The sequence below is a fragment of the Scophthalmus maximus genome, chromosome 11 (genome assembly GCF_022379125.1).
Source record: "Scophthalmus maximus strain ysfricsl-2021 chromosome 11, ASM2237912v1, whole genome shotgun sequence".
Taxonomy (NCBI): Eukaryota; Metazoa; Chordata; class Actinopteri; order Pleuronectiformes; family Scophthalmidae; genus Scophthalmus; species Scophthalmus maximus.
Window position 1 is genome coordinate 7,564,356 of NC_061525.1, and position 14,897 is coordinate 7,579,252.

Consider the following 14,897-nt stretch of genomic DNA (forward strand, 5'->3'; position numbering starts at 1 on the left):
ACAGAGCCTAAATTAGTTTTTTTGTAATTTTCAATATTAGTGTACACAAATGTATACAGATACTCTGACTGATGTGTACATCGTTGTTCTTATTGGTTTTCTTTCAACTGAAATGTAACAAACTGATCTCAGACCAGAGGGATTTGGGGGCGAAAGAACAACTCCTAGAACCTAAAAGTCTCCTCTTTTCACACATACAATTTACAGTCATAGACCATTAGATACGATTTCCAATATTAATGTTAGATGGGAGTGTGAAATGCAATGTAGAAAGAATGTATAGATGCATGTAGAATGAGATGAATGATTTTTACATAGTCCTGCGGTTTGGTTTGGCTAGGTTTCATTTTCATTTCATTAGTGTTGGCGGTCGGTAGGGATTCTTGTAACGGTTTTTTGTTTCCAGAGATGGACTCTTATTTAAAAGCATCCCCACGGATAACCCCAAAGTAGAAAGTAGCGGGAAATTAAATCAACTAGTGAATGCAAAGATGGCTATTTGTCACTGTTAAAAAAGTTCATTCCAGGCAGTAACGTATTCATTTAATTTATTTTGTTGCAGCAAAATGTGGCACAAAAGCATGAATGCAGGTGATGCATTCATGCTTTTATTATTTAAACAAATGCAGTTTGCCGTGTGGTGATGTGAAAATTAATAAATAAACCAAGCATAAAACCCAGCAGGGGTATTGTTTGTTGTGTCGCCGTTTTGTAAGGAAGAGGTCAGCAGACTCAGCTTCCATTTTCAGTGATGGCATTTCATATTTGAAAAATGAGGCCTGTCACAAAATGTCATCTTACCACCTCTTTGTCATCTCATCATCCTTTTCACAACTTGTCACACGAAGCCCAGTTTCTGACATGAGCAAACTGTTAGCGTCCTCTCAGGCAGGCTGGTGGGCTTTATTAATATTTATAGAGTAACAGCTTAAGGCCAGCCCCCTCGAGAGCTATCGCTCCCTTTTTCTGCCAAACACTTGCAAAATATATTGACAACGGCTTTGCAGCACCCCCCTACCCCTGAAAACCTCCCTATGCAGGTGCGCAGCAGGTTTCAAAAATATGCCAGAACAAAGAAAAAAACTTTCTCCGATTTGATTCAATAACTTGCACAACTGTGGAGCCGGGTGTCATTTCGTTTTAAAGGCTTAAAAAAGGAAACGTAAAGAAAGAACTGGGACTGAAAACTCTTGTACCTTGAAAAAAAAAATAAATAAATAAAAAAGGCCCAATCATGATGTCATGTCATGAATGTGACTCTGGCGACTGGGTGGATGAAGAAAGAAAAAAGAGCGGGCTCTGTCGACAGCACTGTACTGTCTTAGACTACAGTCAGCCAGTTTGGCCAAAGATGTTGACTGAAAAGAAGGAAAGTTCTCATGTCATCCGTCCCTCGTAAAACATAAAACAGTCGTAAAGCTGCCCCCCCCCCACCCCCGGCCATGAAGCGACATGCACATGGACACAATCAAAGGGGGAAAGTTTCCTTCCTGAGACGGGATCTGATTGCTTGGATTAGCGAGACACAGACTACAGGCCGCAAAATTATTTCACCACTCTTACGGCAAAATAAATGTTTCCAGAGCCATCCTGATGGCTACAGGCAGACTATACCATCCCATAATGTCACGGTAACTGTAGCATGTCCACAAAGCATACTTTGGTTGTCAATTCAACTTTTTTGCCTTGTTGGCTATACAGTTTTTTCTTGATCTTTTTCAATCTTACTAAGCTTGTAGACTTGGATTTGTCTTTCTTATGTCGATTCCTAAATTGTCTTAAGGTTCAGGGAGGAGCGAGCAGTAAACATTCTGTGCTGGAGAGGGTGTATTTTCTTACTTTGGATTACATTTTACAGACTAACCATGAGCTGAACTAACTCACCTTTAGTCTGCATATCCAAATGACACTGAGATCTCTGATCTGCAAATGGTTTAATGTTTTAGCTTCGTCAGTGAGGGGTAAGACGCGCTTCTAAAATGTCCTGCACCTTCCCCTTTAAAATTTCTGATGGGAATGCAGCACTGAGGTCGAGCACTGCGAAGTTAAAACCTCACAAAGATCGGCAATGCTGCTGCAGAGTAAAGAGTCAAGTAGTAGATTTCAGTTGGCCTCCCCCGATCAGGAGTATGGTTGTGAAGCCCAATTCGTCGTGCCGATGGCCTCGTTCTCAAGTGCCATCTAGTATCCAAGAGTTTCAATTGCCATGCTGTAAAGCAAGTACATCTACTATTGCTGATTAATGCATTATGATTGCATAAAAATTGCATGTTACTATTGTAAACACTGGCACAAGGAATAAACAATTTTCAGATTAAATGGGGACAGCTATATTACAACATTTTAATGAGACAAGGAATATGACATGATGATTATTACAAACATTCCTGAGTTCTTTCTGTCGCGCCCAACAAATCAGAAAACAACAGATCGGATGTCACGTAGTATGGGCAGCTGGAACTACAAAAACATGGATGCAACACCCCAATGTGAAATGAGTGCATGTTCTCTCTAGATCGGTCTCACGCTTTTAGAACTGTAAGCCACCAAACTCCAATTCAAAATCTTTGATTATTCAACTAAACCTTTACATAAGAAACAACGCCCTCAAAGATTGCGGCTGGCAAAATTCCATAGTCATGCGTCGAGCTGCCAGCCCACAAAGGCACGCTAAAAACAAATCCCGACATATGTTTGAGACATAGATAAGGCCCTGATAGGGCTGCAGCCGTGTCATCATTCAAAACATTACGCAGATATTTCGACCACAGCCTTACAGTATATGCTGCTTTTCCCGCACTGTAAATCACTGGGGTTTAATTACCTGCAAATTGACTGTTTCACCGTCTTGCATAAGATTATCCTGGTCATGATGAAATGCCACTGGGGAGGCTGTTCAGATGGGGCATTCGAAGAAGCAGAAAATATAAGATACCACATTGTTAGTCTGATGGCTGCCAGGGCTGTGATTCCTGTCGGCTAAATCACCCTAATAATGTGACCTTCTAACACTGTCTGGACGTCTTGTTATTCATGTCACCGTTGTCAAGTTCAGCAAAAGGTGAAATTATGTCATTAATTTACTGGCTTTTTTATTTTTTCATCCTACTCTTCATGTGCTGTCCAAAGCTGGAGCTGGCCGCGGCGTACACACAACATGAGTGGGCCGATTTTCTGTCGAACATTTAACTCTGGTGCTGTAAAACACATTGACCCGACAGTTGGACAGAGTGAGTCTGCGAGCAGTAGTTTGGAGCGGTTGGAAGTGGTCGGCCTCAATTTTGCTCCATCGGTGGAGAGAGTTTTTTAGTGTGTGATGGGCAATCAAACACAAAGATCTGTTAGGTCAGCAATGCCACATCTGCTCTATTTGAGGAAAAACGTTTGATGACACTGACATTGACTTTTCATTTTCGAGGCTTTTTTTTCAGCTGTTTTGGTTTTTATTCTTTGACTGAATAAAATCCAAAATTTGCTCCCACTCGTCCCCGTTTTATTTGCACATTTGAGCGGAATCTGCAAACACCAAAAGATGTTTTCATTAGCCGAGTGTTTCCTGCCACACCTCTGTAGTGATGTACGTAAAACAACGTTGTCTTAACCAACACAAGTCGGCTAAGACAAGCATCAAAACCCCCGAGCTTGCATTGCACACGGTAGGTTTAAGATAATCTAAACTTGTGTCTTAATGTCTGACATGACACCAGATGCAGACACTGATGATGATTTAGTTTCAACTGAGAAACATAATTCCACTGAAGTGGTTACGTACAAAACATAAAAATGAATTAAATGCAACAAAAACGTGTTTTGTGTGCATTTGCAAAAAGTATAGCATTTGGTTGAGTATCTGTGCCATTACGGGGTATGACAAACTCATGATTTCAGTAACTTACAAACATTCACAACAGTGTCACAATGTCTTTTCAGCCTTCTTTTCAAGGCTGACATTTTTCAGACGCCGATCAAACGGGATTCTTTATTTTTGTTATTTAGCAGCTAGAAGCATCCAGTTGTTTTCTACGGACAAATAATCTTTTTGCACGCTGCGTTTTTGCATATGAGCGCTCTGACCGCCTCGAGTTAAAAAGAGTTCAACTCAGAGCAGCTGTCCAATCCGATGAACCGAGTCTTTCATTGGAAGCAGAAAATCCTGCAGGAGAAACTAGTGGTGGCGTAGCCAGGGCTACATGACTCCGCTGCGATCTGAACAGAAAGCAGCAGGCCTGAAGGCAATTTGGTGCTGTACTTCAAATTCCGGGGTAAGTTGTTTTCATTAATTTAAACTGCATCGGTTAACTGGTAGCGCGCGGGTCATGGTTTGTGTTCAGCTAACAGCAGCTCATTTTTAACGTCGGGAGTTGTCAATGACAGGTGATTAAAAACACTTTTTAGAAAGGCTTCAGAAAAACAGGCAGCGTGGTGCGTCTCGCGTTTCGCAACCTGCACTACGTGCAAGCCCGGAGCTTCCCTCATGGAAAGCGTCTGAGCAGTCCCTGATGTTCAGGAAACACTCTCGAATGCACTTGGCTGGGAGCATTATCATCTGAGAATAAGGGGGATGCACCACTAAGTGCACCTGGTCCTACAAAATGGCCTCATATTATTACAACCATGAGAGGCAACCATCAGACCTAATGACCCTCCCGAGATGGCTGCTCATCCCCACTGCTGGTCCAGAACCATGTTTAAAAGTGAGACTCTTGTCAGTCGAAGGATTTCTCTCTGCGCATGTTTAAACTCCTTTGATGTATGAGAAAAGATTCACAGATGACTCGGCGGACTTGTTGCAATGCACTGCGCTTTCTATTTCGCAGCCATGCTGAAAGTACCCGCTTTAAGAATTTCCTAGATTGCTTCTTTTCTTTTAAGACCGTGGGGAATTCCGGGGGAATTCTAAGTCTGAAGAGCAACGACCTCTTGAAGTGCATCTACAGCCTCTTTAACCACTGTTCAACTTTCCTTTCCACAACTGCCCCCCTCTCCACTGCCGCCCCATGTGTTCCAACTAATTTGCCTTCGATGGAAGTCTGCTTGTTATCTTGCGCTCGCCAGGGAGACCTCACATGTGGACACACCTAACATATCCACCCAAGTTAATTCTAGCGATGCAGCCTTTCCCCCATCGAAATGCAGAAAGTGCTATGGTCTTGGGCTCGTCTGAGATTTCAAATTCATACTCCATACACCTGAGGGAATATCCTCATTTTGTATTATTTCTTCACACACCGTTGTCATAATCGGGCGCCTTCCGAGAGCAAGTCTTGTATCATGAATTGCCGACACGACAGTTGTAGCTAATGAAGAAGTTAAGTTTCTTTTAATAACCACTGATTTTATTCTTCCTTCTTTATAAATTAAATCGAGAGTTTTGGAGAGAAAAATAAATAATGTTTTTCCCTTAGACAAAATAAATTGCAGGTCTGTTGAGCTGGGACTTTTACTTTGGAAAAAACACAAAGAGGTATACAAAATTGGCTCTTCAGTGTAACATACACGTAGGACTGTTTGCATTATTAATGCAAGAGATGCAGGATTAATGCACAAAGTGGGACTTTGAACAATGGCCACCAGTGTAGTGCCCCAGTCCGCTCCGAGGATGAGGTTTCTGCTCGGTGACTTGCTCTAAGGCTGTTCTGAAATTATATGGGGGGCGGGGTTGTGACATTTGACCAAAAACTTGGAACGGAGCTATTGCTCCAAAAACCACTGGGCAGCGAAGAATATATCAAAGTAGAGTGTGTGAGGATAATGAGCGCCACACCTGCGGATCGCCGTTTGCTTCCGTAGGAACGAGAGTCGTCCTTAAAAATTGCTACATGTGTACTATGAAATGTCGGACACAAAGGGGAGTCTGTTGCCGCGTTCCCCGGAGGAGAAACACTACCCCGCGTCTGGGGGCTCGAGTGCATAATTCCAACCCCTACCTCGCTCCTCGAGTACTTTGTTTGAGTGATTCTGACTTACCGAGACCAAACAGGTGTAAGATTCCAGCTCTTTTGAAAAAAAAAACGGATCTGATAGTTTGGGGGGGGGGGGGGGGGGGGACAGAAAGAAATGTACAGACACAAATATAACATATCCACCAAAAATGGAATGGTTGTTTGCCACCGTTAATCAGGTGGCTTACTCCTTATCGAGATGTCGAGCCTTCTGATTTGTTTGGGATAAATTGGAGATTTAAATGTACCCTTGTTCCCATCATGTCTCCTTCCAATTTAAAAAAAAAAAAAGAATCTCTAAGTGAATTTGATTCAAAAAGACCAAATCCAACATTTCTTTTTTTTTTACCAGAGAATTTGTCTTTCTCTTGTTTACTCAGTGATCAGGGTCCTGGTGCATAGAAGTCGGCACAGCAGGGTTATAGCATTAAAGCAGCAAAGTTCTTGCTTTATGTTTATTTTGGAGCTAACAAAATCAAGGGGGGGGGGGGGGAATTGGCTGGGGACCGCTCTGCAGCCGAGTCCTAAGCTTTTGAAAAGGTTTTCAAGATGCTTGTCACTTTACGTTTTTTTGATTCACCGTCACGAGAAGTCAATGAAGCTTCCTGAAAGCCCTAACACACACGTTACTTCACGCAGACATTATGAATCTATTTTCAAACCCAGGTCGGGTCGACAATGGCAGCAAAAATAACTTTCACCACAATTGCTTTGCTTGTCCAATTAGGATGATGCAGCATTTAAAGCACTTATTCTCTCTCTTCTCTCTCTCCCACTACCCCACCTCTTTATCCTCTCTTCCATCTCCCCGTCTCCCCCATTTTTCTCCTCACATTGTGGAAACTGTTGGGTTTCTCTTTCGAAATATTTAAATGTCTTAAACTTAATCAAATGTAAAGTGCCGCGAGATGTGAATGTGAATCGTGAATTTGGCGGTTCATGATCAAAATTGAATTGAAATCTGAGGTTTGTGTACATGTTCACATTTATAGCCGCCACCCACATCAACTGTACTGAGAATAAAAAATGGAGACCATCCAAACGAGGAGAAACTGCTTTTCCACAGTCCGTGGGTCACTGGGTAACACGACATGCTTTTGATTTCTGCAGTGTCCTCAACTTATCACACAAAGTCTGGAGCTGTCCTGTCAACATTTGGGGGGGAAAATGAGGGGGTTGTGAGTGTGGGTGTGAGTGAGAGAGAGAGAGACAAAGGGAGGGCAGGGGAGAAGGAATGTGGTGCCCAGCTTTCATGTCCAATAAAGTGGTGTAATTGTGACAGCCAGCCATTAGTTCTGTGTGTGATAAATCACAAGACGACAGACTGCAGCTTCAACTAAACATAATGCTCCAGGCTAGAAAATCCACCTTCTCCCTGTGTTGCACTCAGCGCTGCTTGCGCTGAAACAGCAAGGTATGTATGGATCACAGATTAACAGGAAAACGCGATACATAATTTATATGTCAATATTAACCTGACACGGCGATCAATTTGAGTTCAAGGTTTTTTTTCTTTCTTTTTTTTTTTGCTGTGCAAAGCACGTAGGAAAGATTTCTGCCAAATGATCTTTTATTGTCGGTGATGGTGGCATCGTTTTTGTTTTTTTTGTCGTGCTCTTCCCGCTGAGCCGCGCAAGATCACAGAGAACACACTCTTCACCATGCACAGTATCCATTTCCCCTCAAACGCAGCCTCTCCCCCTCCCTAGATGGCCGTACAGTCTCTCACAACAATTATTGCTTGACATACACAATATCCCCGTGGAAAACTCCAGCGGGACCGAGGCACTTCATTGTTTCCTCTCTGTCATCGTTCGGCCCCCGTACACTGCCAAGCGTTAGTTTTCGAACACAACAATCGTTTATGGGATGTAACGAGGTCCAACCGCAACTTACATGTCATCTTCCTTCCTGTCCTTGGGAGAATAGCTGTGCGCTCAGTTCACAATGAAACAGCGACAACAAAGGCGAAAGGATAAGCAACAGATTTCTTCATTTGTGGCCACAGAGGGGGCATTGCTTCCCCTCTTATCATGCAGAGAACTTGTGCCGAGGCTGCTTCTCGGAGCTCATCAGCACGACAAAGATGAGCTCCGAGAATACGGCCTTGTTCTACAAAGGTTAACCTCAACGGGACCTAACAACTCCAGACTCCTCATTTGATGCCACCGCCAAACACTTGCCATAGAGGACGGAGGGCCCCTAGGTTCCCCTGGATTTAACCTCTGATATCTGAGGTCACGGATCCAACCATGGTCAATGGTGGCACTTATGAGCTCTGTTCCACACACACACACACACACACACACACACACACACACACACACACACACACACACACACACACACACACACACACACACACACACACACACACACACACACACACACACACACACACACACACACACACACACACACACACACACACACACACACACACACACACTTTTTTTTTTAATGGTCTGGATGTCTGCAGTATGCCCTGGGAAAAGTTTGAATTGACAAATAGACTCAAATATAGCTCAGTATTTTTTCCTTCAATATATAAAAACTTTTTTTTTTTATTCAGTTGGATCACAACAGGGCAATTTCCCTTGTTTTTTAAAGTCAAAAAACTAATTTCCAGCTGTGAGGATAACACAAGCGAACCAGGCCCAACCCATGCCTTTTAACTCGCAGTTAATTATGAGAAAACTTCCCTTTTTGAGAGAATTTCATGAGAGTTGATTCGGCACAAAGGTGTAATATTCCCCTGGGCTGGAGTTCAGTACACCTCCCTGTAACTCTCGGTATACGTCTGTTAATTACTGGACAAAGTCTCCACTAATAATTTAAATTAGTGTGATGGAGCTTAAGCTAAGGGAGAAAAAAAAAAGTCCTTCCAGCATTTCAACTGCTAAATCTCTTCCCTCAGAGGTGTGTGTGTGTGTGTGTGTGTGTGTGTGTCTGCGTTTTAAGTCTCTCAACCTGCCCAATCAGAGTGCAGAGCTGGTTTAAGCCTCGTGTAGGGCCCCAACAATGACTCCCAGGGGTCCAACTCACGCTTTTACTCCTTCAACACTGAAATGTTTGTGAACTGCCGAACATTCAAACTGAGACGTCTTCTTAATATATTTCACTTAATTCCATTGGTTCAGTCGTGAGCCCACTGCGATGACGCAGATTTGAAAAGCTTTTGTCTAATAAATTCAACAGGACAGAATATTTAAAAAAAAATTAAAACCCATTAGGGGAAAAAAAGAAAAATTGACATGATTTAATTTGATATGACTTGAAAAGAGAAAAGTGTCTACTTAATGATTTGTAATTTGTTTTGATTTTGTGGAAAAACATGGTATTTTCTAGGTAGGAGAGCCCCTTGGGATTCTTTTTTTTTCTCTTTCTAATATTATAATTTTGTTTCATTAAATCATAAAACTATAATCTACACACAAGGCCCAGCAGATGCAGCCTGACACCAACCACTGTGCTACTACGATCCACACACTACAAGACATGGAGGCTACGGCCAAGTTTGGACTCACTCGCGTAAAAGAAAAGAGAAGAGGAAACAAAGGGTCGGATGTCCTAATCCCAACCGTAACGAATCTACACTTCCTCGCGAAGCCTTTAAATTACCTCAACGGTGTTGTCCGGGGGCAGTGTGAGACACGTCGGTGGTGGTGGTGATGGTGGTCAGTGCAGCGTCCGTCCAGCAGCAGGGGAACTTCAGCCCTCACCTACGAATTCAGGAGGCGCGTCTCCGTGCGTTATTCGTGTCCCTGTCTCACACCACACATCCACACGTCCCCCCCCTCCCTTTAGCTCCTGCTTGGGAGCACAAGCGGCAACAATGGGTCTTTTTCTGTTGTTGGATAACCTCCCTCCCTCCCTGCCTGCGATCGGATCCGCACAGTGCGAGGTGAAGGCGAGTGGTAAGAAAAAACCCCAAGGAGAGGCGAGGGGCAGGTACGAGCCACGCTGCTGCTGCCGCACCGACCTGGCCGCGTCAAGACGCACAGCATCACATGCGGTGGCTTTAACACCATCCAACATAAAAGTCTGACCAAAATGAAACACACACACACACACACACACACACAAACGCCCGTCAGCATCCATCCGCAGTGGAAGTGACCGGAGCCTCCCCGACACCAGCCCGCTGCTGCGCGACGCTGCCGTGCAGCGACGACAACAGTGTATCTGAATGAAAAAAATGAACCTCACCATGCTGAAGACGACGTCCAATGGAGCAGGCCCTGTCCCGGCGGCGGTTGACCAACGTGAACGTGGGATGGCCACCCCGGCACCAACAACACAACAACAACAGAAATCCCTTGTGCCTCTCACTCGGTCTCCGTCCTCGTCCTCCCTCCCTCCGAGTGGGTTTGATAGTAGCCGAGTGGATTGTGCACGACGCGGCACGGTAGAGGGGGGGGGGGGGAGAAAAATCCTCCTCCTCCTCCTCCTCGCTCTGCTCTTCCAAGGTGCTGCTCGCTGTCAGGCAGGGCAGCCGTCCAGGATGCCCATTAACGCGCACCGCACGCGCACCGCGCACCGCACGCGCACCTAGCCGGGCGTCGTGCGAATCCTCCGGGAGAAGCGCGTGAAATGGTTTCTCCCCACCCCTCCCCTCCCGTCCCGTCCCCTCCCGTCCCGTCCCGTCCGGCCGCACGGTGGGAAGAGACGAGGTGACGCGCCAGCCGCCCGCCCGCGTGGTCCCCACACGGTGCCGTCGTACAGTTGCGCGTTTGGAGCGGGGACGCGCGGCTCCGGGCGCGTTGTCTCCCCCTTCGGTACGAGGCGATCGCCCCGCGTGTACTCGGCAGTTTCCGCTTCAACGTTTTACTTTCCTTCCATAGATACATATTTATCTAGTGGAGATTTTCTGCGCACATTTGTGACTCAGTAATTCTGAAATATGACAAATTGAGACTATACATAGTTACGATCAGTCAAATGACCAGTCAAAATGAGGTCGAATACAATTTTGCGGTGCATATATCGTTGGATGTCACTATGACATGCTGCCATGCTAGTAAATCTGGTGTAATGCTGTTGTTTTTGGAATAATTTGCTGTTTTTGGAATTTTCACTTAAACCCTACACGTGTTTACTGGAAGAGCCCACGTGACGCTACACTTTCTGTAATCTCTTTTGGACTTTTGTCTTTTGCATGATTATCACTGTAGCCTGATTGACTGTGTCCCATCACTCCATTCAAGTCAATTCTGGTTATGTCATGTCAAAACATAACAGAAGTTTTCTCAGGGCAGTTTTCATGGCTAAGTCACCGTTACAACATGCTTGGTCAGACAAAGTAGTAATTTTGCTGCAAAATCATAATTCTGTTTAATTTTCGGTCAGCTGTTTTTATAAGGTGCCGAATTTAGCCCAAGGAACTTTCCAGAGTTATATGTCAAGACCTCCCGACCTTACAATATTATAGAGGAAAAACCCAACAGTTGCCACTTGGCTTTCAAAAGGAAGAAACAATAAAATTATTCATAATAATAACAATAGTTGAGTAGTAGGTGTGGGCCTAATATTGTGGTCATAACGATAATATACAACAGTAGGAACGGTTTCAATCAATTCAAATAGTTCACAGTTTCATCTATTCATTCACCTCAGAGATGTGCTTGAATGTCTTTTTTCTCCCTTTGTTTAAATTGGCACTTCCCTTCTGTAATAATTAAACTGAAGATTATGGGTAAATTATAATGAGTGTTTGACTTGTTTGTGATTTCTTGATAACTATTTAAGAAGGTGCAGCTACGTCTTAACATTAAATGTAATACAGAACTATTTTCAATTTCAACTTTGAGGTTTTTAGTTAAATAGTCTAAATGAACATATTCTAGCATTTGGATATTAAAGGTCTCCCATATGTCTAAATAAATAAGTAAAATGTACCAACATACAGTGCAATTATATGCATTTTAGCTTTAGACAATGCTCCAAAGTGTTTTCTTCCTCAAGCTATGCAGAAACCTGATGCTACAGTCTGGTAGGTATCAGGTAAAAAGACCATCTGTCTGGTTTCATCTGACTACACTTTTTTTTCTGGCCAGGTTCTGATGCTAAATCCATTACCATATACTTATCTCCAAATCCCAGTTTCTCCTTGTGGGTTAAAAAGACTGGTCAAGAGTTCCTGGCCCTGGAAGTGTGTTTGGTCACCCAGAGAACAAGAGAGGGGCCATGTGTGGCCTTTAATTCACTGCATTGTCTGCCAAAAGCTAATCTTGGCCAGACTCAGAGTCTTACTGCTCACGGCCTGTGAATGGATGAGTGAAAAGTTAAATATGCTTTCAAATGTAAAACTGAAGACTGGCCCGGTATTGTGGTCTTGTCATTGGGGGAATGTGAGATTTGCCGTTGGCCCGGGCAACAGGAGGAAAGGGGCCGTTTTCAGCTTGCCGAGCTACATTCAGGCTCATGTTTGCAGGTGGTAGGCTGTAATTCACTGGTTATACACCAATTTCCATGTGGCCCTCATGCGTGAAAAGTGTATGGTGCAGGTTGCATCTTGCATCACAGTAGTAGTCTGCACTCAACCATCAACCAGAGCCAATATCCTTTTTGTTGCATATTTTACATCATACATCACATTCACATTTTAAAGCCAAGTTCTATGATGTGACCTGCATGAAAAAACTAGCTGTGCCTTTTAATCCAGGCTGCAACAAACTTCAATCGCATGCTATTTTTTAATCAAAACCTTTAGTGGTTAATGGAATTTTGGAAACTGAACAAATTCAAAAACTCTTGTAAATGTGATAGGGGTCGCTAGGGGTGAGGAACATAGACAATTTTCACCTGAATCTGCAGCTCCCTTTTTAGCTTCATGGAGCTTTGTAGCTTTGGCGAGCCGTCAGTTCAAACAAGTCGAGTAGTGCTTGTGTTCTGTTGACAAAGACTGGGGCTTTTCAATCGGAGGGGAGAGCAGCATGTTTTGGACTTATGCACATTCGGGATGAAACATTGGATCTCGAACGGGTGACTGGCTATAGCTAGCTACAGACATGGGTGTTTGTAAAGGTCCCGATGACTCATCAAGCAGAGATACAGCGTGCTTCACGTGTGAAAACTGTACTAGCGCATTATAGAAATAATAGTTTTTCCCTACGCGTTAAGAAGCCGCAATACCAGGTAAACAAGCAATTTACACTGATTTATCGTCTCCGCGTAATATCTGCAGTAAGTTTGAGGAGTTTGACACAAAATATCTTTACACAAAGTAGTGCAGCTCCTCTAAGGCTTATGTCAGTTTGTAAGATGTGCTTAGCGAGTTTTGGTTTGCTCTCACAGTGTTGCGTCGGCTGCTGCAAGCAGCTGCTTTCTGCGCTAAAACCTAAAAAAAGAACACCATACACTCCCCGAGCAGCACCAGCCAGCAGACAGACACAGTTAGCCGATGAACATAGTGTTTAGCGGCAAGATATTTCCCTCGGGAGTTGGCGGAGACCAAAAACTGAGCAAAAAGTGAATGATTATTTGGCACCGTAACTGCTGGATATGTAAATAAGAAAGTGTTTGCCATATTGAATTAAATGGAGATATGACAGTGTTGTGTGCACAGCGCCTTCCTGTCAATAAATACTGTAAATGAATAAAGCAGTTTCCCATGTTTAAAGTCAATAAAATATACAATAGAATAAATTATAATTCTCTTATCTAAATATATACCATAGAAGAAAATTATATATGTACACATATATGTACAAATAACAGTAACAATACTAGTGTGTTAGTACCTTTAGTTGTAGATGCAAGGATGTCCTGTTTGTCATCATAACTACAGTACCAACATACAAGAGGAAAAACAGAAGAGAAAACTCCTGAGGCAGTGGAATCTCACGACTGTGGTGATTTAAATACAGTATGTGTACTGTGTTAAGAATATGAAACTGGAGCTATATATCAAACCATGTATTCATATCACAGGTGTCTAGCTGTTCTCCTCATCAAAACTCCAGATGGAGATATAATAACTGTTCAGAGAAGTGACCGTTATGCAACGTGAATGTGCAGCTGACTGCTATCATAATCACTCTGAGTAATGGAACGTACTGTATGTATATATACATACAGCATGTGTATATGGAGAAACTACAGTATAGACACCACACAACTGTATTACTGTTGTATCCATATCTCTTGACTTTGTCATTTATTATCAAACATCAGATCCATGACGTTCAAACTCTTGATGGAATGATTTGATTTGTGCAAACAATGTAAGATATTTTTCTTGCTCTTGATCAATAACACATGGATAGTTCTGTTGGCTGTGAATAACTTTCAACTTTTCTTGCTAAGAACTTGTTAGATTACATGCTGCAGCATTGTGTGCTGTTAATATCCAAAGGAGGGGGAAAAAAGTGTTTGCTTTTAAATCAAAGCTTAGTGCTGTGCCTCAAATTATATGCCCCATAAAACTCCTAATTAGGGAATGCTTGGCTATGCTGTACTCCCACTCGCTGTCTTCTATTTTTTTCCCCCTTTCATTTTCCTATTTCTTTGGTAATGAACAAAGGCGATCATAAGAAAACATAAGTGTATTGTATGTGGAGTGAAGTTCTCTCTGCTTGATGTTTGTAACGCCTTAAAGCAATTGTGACATTTTTTTATATTTTGGGAGATGACTGCTTTTAATACGTAGCTTTCTCTGGACTCGACCTATTAAAATACACCACCGCACAAATTAAACAATGTTTTAAAGTCTCCTGATTCCATCCTTTCAATCTCCTTGTGTCACCGCGGCAGCTGTTGAGATAAGATTTGTTCAGACTTTGACTGTGGCTTCAAAGTGTTACCCACACAAAAAAAAGCACAACCACAGGCCTTATATTTCCTTTTGTAAGATACAAAAACAAATAAATAAATGAAAGGCAAAAAAACTACCTCAGGTTTTAAAAAAATGAAAAAGAAATGTAGGTGGATAAAGAAGACTTTCCCATCATCCAT

The 14,897-nt window shown here is 43.0% G+C and overlaps 1 protein-coding gene across 12 annotated transcripts in view; it reads right to left on the bottom strand.

The window, feature by feature from the left end:
* tenm4 (teneurin transmembrane protein 4) overlaps positions 1-10,544 on the bottom strand; it is a 143,481-nt gene extending 132,937 nt beyond the window's left edge. For 11 of the 12 annotated variants that reach the window (XM_035623486.2, XM_035623490.2, XM_035623488.2 and 8 more), the window contains exon 1: positions 10,152-10,544. The gene's annotated coding sequence lies outside the window, so the exon portion shown is untranslated. The remainder of the gene's footprint in view (positions 1-10,151) is intronic. The other variant, XM_047335741.1, reaches the window with a different exon arrangement.
* Positions 10,545-14,897: the final 4,353 nt, after the last annotated feature.